General features: G+C 42.4%; 1 non-coding gene across 1 annotated transcript; it reads right to left on the reverse strand.

Moving 5' to 3' along the window:
* Positions 1–361: 361 nt before the first annotated feature.
* Positions 362–436, reverse strand: Trnap-cgg (transfer RNA proline (anticodon CGG)). The gene has a single exon. It is a non-coding gene; the product is annotated as a tRNA-Pro (tRNA).
* Positions 437–7,370: the final 6,934 nt, after the last annotated feature.

Genomic DNA, 7,370 nt, shown 5'->3' on the forward strand with positions numbered 1-7,370 from the left:
GTTTCGAATTGTTATGATTCATCTTCAGACTATTTACATGCTTTTCTTATAACATTTGGTGCCTTTGTTACAGATTAATTGTCCTAAAATATAAATAATACGTTATTATAAGCACCTCACACACATATCGTTGCGTTACAGATTTTCATTGGATGTGACTTACGTGAAATGTCGGTTTGGAGTGTTTGTTTTCATAACATTCGTCCAACAGATGTCAATGCATTCCCACTGCATTCTTATTGTTGCAAACATAAATTTTTCCTACTGAACACTTTAGATTTGTCAGTGAAAAGATTTCTACTACGCACCACATCTTTTAATACATATAAAGAGCTGAAACTTCCTGGCAGATTAAAACTGTGTGCCCGACCGAGACTCGAACTCGGGACCTTTGCCTTCCGCGGGCAAGTGCTCTACCAACTGAGCTACCGAAGCACGACTCACGCCCGGTCTCACAGCTTTACTTCTGCCAGTATCTCGTCTCCTACCTTCCAAACTTTACAGAAGCTCTCCTTCGAGTCTCGGTCGGGCACACAGTTTTAATCTGCCAGGAAGTTTCATATAAGCGCACACTCCGCTGCAGAGTGAAAATCTCATTCTGGCATATAAAGAGCTGACATACATTTGAGTATCAAAGATGCCATGATATATCGTAACATTTGAAGATGTCCTATGTTTGGAAAAAGGTCTTATATCCACTTATGCAACTGAAACGCGTTTTATACTAGTACAGAGAGACTTTTTTTGTTGTTTTTGAGCGGATAGTGTTACATTAATTATAAAGTTGTTACATTTTTTGTACTGTATAGGTAAAACAGTACATTATTTAATTACATTTAGCATCATGAGAATTATAGTAATATATAAATTTCTTCTTGATCTGCAGATAGGGGTAGGAACATTATTTGCTTTGGAGCTTGGAAAATTATTTTTGGAAATTTTTCAGGAAAGGGGTGTTTGTTTATTAAGTATACAGAGTGAGTCACCTAACGTTACCACTGGATATATTTCGTACACCACATCAAATACTGACGAACCGATTCCACAGACCGAACGTGAGGAGAGGGGCTAGTGTAATTTTTTAATACAAACCACACAAAAATGCACGTAAGTATGCTTTTTAACACAAACCTACGTTTTTTTAAATGGAACCACGTTCGTTTTGTTAGCACATCTGAACATATAAACTAATACGTAATCAGTGTCGTTTGTTGCATTGTAAAATGTTAAGTACATCCGGAGATATTGTAACCTAAAGTTGACGCTTGAAACCTCCGACGTTCAGTTTTGTGTTGTAACAAACACGGGCCACGGTCGGCGAGCAGCATCTGCAGGGACATGTTTACGATGACGACCGTGTTTACGAGTGTGGCTGTAGTGCACTGTAGTGGTTTGGTCTAGCTGTCGCAGTGACCGCATGTAGCGCTTGTTGCTATTGTTATTCTGCATTCGTCTCCGCACGCAGACCAACAGTAGTACACCGTGTTACCAGACGTCTGTGATAGTGTAGTGTTGTAGGAACTGTGACCATGGTGTATTCGAACTCTGAAAAGTCGGAGATGATACTCATCTATGGCGAGTGTCGACGAAATGCAGCTGAAGCCTGCAGGGTGTATGCAGAACGGTACCCCGACAGAGAGCATCCAACGTGCCGCACATTGCAAAACATCTACCGCCAACTTTATGCAAGAGGTATGGTCGTAGCTCGCGAACGGGTCCGTAACAGGCCCGTCACAGGAGAAGCGGGTGCAATTGGTGTGTTAGCTGCTGTTGCCATGAACCCACACATGAGTACACGGGACATTGCGAGAGCCGGTTGACTGAGTCAAAGAACTGCCATGCGCATACTGCATCGTCACCGCTTTCACCCGTTTCATGTGTCGCTACATCAGCAATTACATGGTGATGACTTTAATCATCGAGTGCAATTCTGTCAATGGGCATTAACAGAGAATGCGTTGCAGTTCTACCTGTTTCCCGATGAAGCGGGTTTCACAAACCACGGGGCAGTGAATCTACGGAACATGCATTACTGGTCCGTGGACAATCCTCGCTGGCTCAGACAGGTAGAGCGACAGCGACCGTGGACTGTAAATGTATGGTGCGGAATCATTGGCGACCACCTCATTGGTCCTCACTTCATTGCAGGGATCCAAACAGCTGCAACATACATCGCGTTTCTACAGAATGATCTGCCAACGTTGCTCGAAAATGTCCCACTGGAAACGCGTCGACGTATGTGGTATCAACATGATGGTGCACCTGCACATTCCGCAATTAACACTAGGCTGACCCTTGACAGGATGTTCGACGGGCGTTTCATAGGACGTGGAGGACGCATAAATTGGCCAGCCCGTTCTCCTGATCTTACACCTCTGGACTTCTTTCTGTGGGGTACGTTAAAGGAGAATGTGTACCGTGATGTGCCTACAATCCCAGAGGATATGAGACAACGTATTGTGGCAGCCTGCGGCAACATTACACGAGATGTACTGCGGCGTGTATGACATTCATTACGCCAGAGATTGCAATTGTGTGCAGCAAATGATGGCCACCACATTGAACATCTATTGGCCTGACATGTCGGGACACACACTATTCCACTCCGTAATTGAAAACGGAAACCATGTGTGTACGTGTGCCTCACCCCTCATGGTAATATACATGTGCGTCAGTGAAAAAGACCAATAAAAAGGTGTTAGCATGTGGACATAATGTGTTGTTCCAGTCTCTTCTGTACCTAAGGTCCATCACCGTTCCCTTTGGATACCTACGTAATTCAGTGCTCTCCGATACACACGATCGAACAGCGGAGGAGTGGTACTCTAGCGTCAACATTAGGTTACAATGTCTCCGGATGTACTTAACATTTTACAGTGCAACAAACAGAACTGATTACGTATTTGTTTATATGTTCAGATGTGCTAACAAAACGAGCGTGGTTCCATTTAAAAAAACGTAGGTTTGTGTTAAAAAACATACTTACGTGCATTTTTGTATGGTTTGTATTAAACAATTACACTAGCCCCTCTCCCCACGTTCGGGTGTGTGGAATCGGTTCGTCAGTATTTGATGTGATTTATGTAATATATCCAGCGGTAACGTTAGGTGACTCACTCTGTATACTTAAAGAACGAACACCCCTTTCCTGAAAAATTTCCAAAAATTATTTTCCAAGCTCCAAAGCAAATAATATTCCTACCCCTATCTGCAGATCAAGAACAAATTTATATGTTACTATAATTCTCATGATGCTAAATGTAATTAAATAATGTACTGTTTTACATATATAGTACAAAAAATGGAACAACTTTATAATTAATGTAACACTACCCGCTCAAAAACAACAAAAGAAATGCCTCTCTGTTCTAGTATAAAACGCGTTTCAGTTGCGTAAGTGAATATATGACCTTTTTCCAAACATAGGACATCTTCAAATGTTACGATATATCATGGCATCTTTGATACTCATATGTTTGTACGCTCTTTATATGTTTCAAAAGATGTGGTGCGTGGTATAAATCTTTCCACTGACAAATCTAAAGTGTTCAGTAAGAAAAATTTATGTATGCAATAATAAGAATGCAGTGGGAATGCATTGACATCTGTTGGACGAATGTTATGAAAGCAAACACTCCAAACCGACATTTCACGTAAGTCACATCCAATGAAAATCTGTAACGCAACGATATGTGTGTGAGGTGCTTATAATTACGTATTATTTATATTTTAGGACAGTTAATCTGTAAAAACGCACCACATGTTATAAGGAAAGCATGTAAACCGTCTGAAGATGAATCATAACGATTCGAAACCGATAAGGTACCCTTTGAAAAAATGAACTGAAAGTAAATTTGTGACTGGTTGCTGTCCCAACACCAGCAACAAGAGTCGTAGCTTATCGCACCCTAGACCATTAGGCGTGAGGTGGGGCCAGTTGGTCTTGGACGAATGCACTCTATGAGAGAGCGCCCACTTGGGTGAAAACAGAATATGCTTTCATCGCTGAAGATCATTATGCATCAATGTATCCTCTGACGGCACCAGTCGAGCCGTGCACGTCGATACTGGGACGTACGTGGAAGACGGGCTAGAAGCGTGACCGCGCGGTTCGGAACAGTTCGAGTGGACAGGTTCACCGATGAGGGTGGTAACCAGCAGAGCAGCTCACACCGACTCGATACTGCAATTCAGTGAGACGGCACACACGGCCCATACGACGCGCTGTTCTCGCGAAACATTCCGACAGCAACTAGCCGCTCCCAAGTCGTTGCTCCTTCCCGGGCACACTCCTCGTCCGCGACGCTCCGCCAAGGCCCCCTGCTGCTTCACACACTCGGCCGTTCCGCCGGCAGCCCGCGCTACCCTCTGTGTAGCTCGTGAACATCGGTTGTCCACCAGCTCCCCCTCCAGACTATCTCCACAACTCCACGATGACGCCCTCCTAAGACCCCTCGACACCAAAGAGCCCACTGACGGATGTACACCCGCGAGGTAAACCATACGGGCGCTACATGCCCGAAACACATGTACACGTTTTCATTCAATATCAACTTGTCACTACTACTTTCTCTATTTATTATTGTGCCCAATAATTTCTTTACTTGTGTTTCGTGCATTACTTTAAGATTTATTTGTGGGTCTAAAAATTCATCTATTATATACAGGGTGGTCCACTGATCGTGACCGGGCCAAATATCTCACGAAATAAGCATCAAACGAAAAAACTACAAAGAACGAAACTTGTCTAGCTTGAAGGGGGAAACCAGATGGCGCTATGGTTGGCCCGGTGGATGGCACTGCCATAGGTCAAACGGATATCAACTGCGTTTTTTTAAAATAGATACCCCCATTTTTTATTACATATCCGTGTAGTACGTAAAGGAATATGAATGTTTCATTTGGACCACTTTTTTCGCTTTGTGATAGATGGCGCTGTGATAGTCACAAACATATGGCTCACAATTTTAGACGAGCAGTTGGTAACAGGTAGGTTTTTTAAATTAAAATACAGTACGTAGGTACGTTTGAACACTTTATTTCGGTTGTTCTAATGTGATACATATACATTTGTGAACTTATCATTTCTGAGAAAGCATGCTGTTACAGCGTCATTACCTGTAAATACCACATTAATGCAATAAATGCTCAAAATTATGTCCGTCAACCTCAATGCATTTGGCAATACGTGTAACGACATTCCTCTCAACAGCAAGTAGTTCGCCTTCCGTAATGTTCGCACATGCAATGACAATGCGCTGACGCATGTTGTCAGGCGTTGTCGGTGGATCACGATAACAAATATCCTTCAACTTTCCCCACAGAAAAAAATCCGGGGACGTCAGATCCAGTGAACCTGCGGGCCATGTTATGGTGCTTCGACGACCAATTCACCTGTCGTGAAATATGCTGTTCAATACCGCTTCAACCGCACGCGAGCTATGTGCCGGACATCCATCATGTTGAAAGTACATCGCCATTCTCTCATGCAGTGAAACATCTTGTAGTAACCTCGGTAGAACATTACGTAGCAATTCAGCATACATTGCACCATTTAGATTGCCATCGATAAAATGGGGGCCAATTATCCTTCCTCCCATAATGCCGCACCATGCCAAGGTCGCTGATGTTCCACTTGTCGCAGCCATCGTGAGTTTTCCGTTTCCCAATAGAGCATACTAGTGCTATTGGTGAATGACGCTTCGTAGCTAAATAGAACGTGTGCAAAAAGTCTGTTATCAACCCGTAATTTCTCTTGTGCCCAGGCAGAACTGCACACGACGTTCAAAGTCGTCGCCATGCTATTCCTGGTGCATAGAAATATGGTACGGATGCAATCGATGTTCATGTAGCATTCTCAATACCGACGTTTTTGAGATTCCCGATTCTCGCGCAGTTTGTCTGCTACCGATGTGCGGATTAGCAGCGACAGCAGCTAAAATACTTACTTGGGCATCATCATTTGTTGCAGGTCGTGGTTCACGTTTCACATGTGGCTGAACACTTCCTGTTTCCCTAAATAACGTAACTACCCGGCTAACGGTCCGGACACTTGGATGATGTCGTCCAGGATACCGAGCAGCATACATAGTACACGTCCGTTGGGCATTTTGATCACAATAGCCATACATCAACACGACATCGAACTTTTCCGCAATGGATAAACGGTCCATTTTAACACGGGTAATGTATCACGAAGCAAATGCCGTGCGCCCTGGCGGAATGTTACGTGATACCACGTACTTATTCGTTTGTGACTATCACAGCGCCATCTGTCACAAAGCGAAACAAGTGGTCCAACTAAAACATTCACATTTCTTTACGTACTACACGAATATGTAATAAAAATGGGGGTTCCTATTTAAAAAACGCAGTTGATATCCGTTTGACCTATGGTAGCGCCATCTAGAGGGCCAGCCATAGCGCCATCTGGTTTCCGCCTTCAAGCTATACGAGTTTCGTTCTCTGTAGTTTTTCCGTTTGATGTTTATTTCGTGAGATATTTGGCCCGGTCTCTGTCAATGGACCACCCTGTATATCATGTCGTTCGTACAATCCCAGCAGTATGTGGTTTTGCAGTTTTACCTTTTTAGCATTGTATCTAATACTGCACTTATACGTGATTAGTAAATACTTCTGTCACTGTTATTGATGTTGGGGAGCACATAATAAAGCAGTCTTCCGTACGTAATATTGGTTTTTAGATTGAAAGTAACTACGATTTTAAATTGTATTTACCATGACAGCTATTACATTAATACTTTCTGTGGATAGTTAACTGAGTGCCAGTAGTTCCACTTGCATTCTGCATTTATGTCAAAGGAAACTATTTTTCAGGTACTGAAGCATATTAAAGGTTTGTATGTGAGCTATCATGTCTTAAGCGTCCTTCATTGTTTTGACGTTCATCATTTCATGGCGGAAGGAATTGATTTCGTTCACATGTTTTAACTGTTCTATTCCTTACTAGAAAATTTATTTCGTTGGTTTTAGGTTGACTTCTAAGGTTTACCTGCGATTGTGTTTATCTCTGAACATATGATTGATTTTCTTCAGCTTGTTCGTTATATGACTGTGGGAATTTTGTTGTACAATTTCCACGTACAAAAATGCCTGTGTAATATAGTAAGTAATGATTACATTAATATTAATTTATAAATTTTTCAGTTTTCTGGCCGTATACGTTAAAAGACGCTGCGGCTCATTCTTTAACTTTTCGTTTTCCTCCTGTTTGTTTCGTAATTAGAATTTTTAGCTTTGCACAGTCTGCAGTGCTGTGGCACAAGAAATGGAAGTCGTAAGCTGTGAGGATTTTTGGCGGCGTAAATACTTATCAAGTTTTAAAATTTTTTTGTAATAACACCGTCCAG

Source organism: Schistocerca cancellata, chromosome 8 (genome assembly GCF_023864275.1).
Source record: "Schistocerca cancellata isolate TAMUIC-IGC-003103 chromosome 8, iqSchCanc2.1, whole genome shotgun sequence".
Taxonomy (NCBI): domain Eukaryota; kingdom Metazoa; phylum Arthropoda; class Insecta; order Orthoptera; family Acrididae; genus Schistocerca; species Schistocerca cancellata.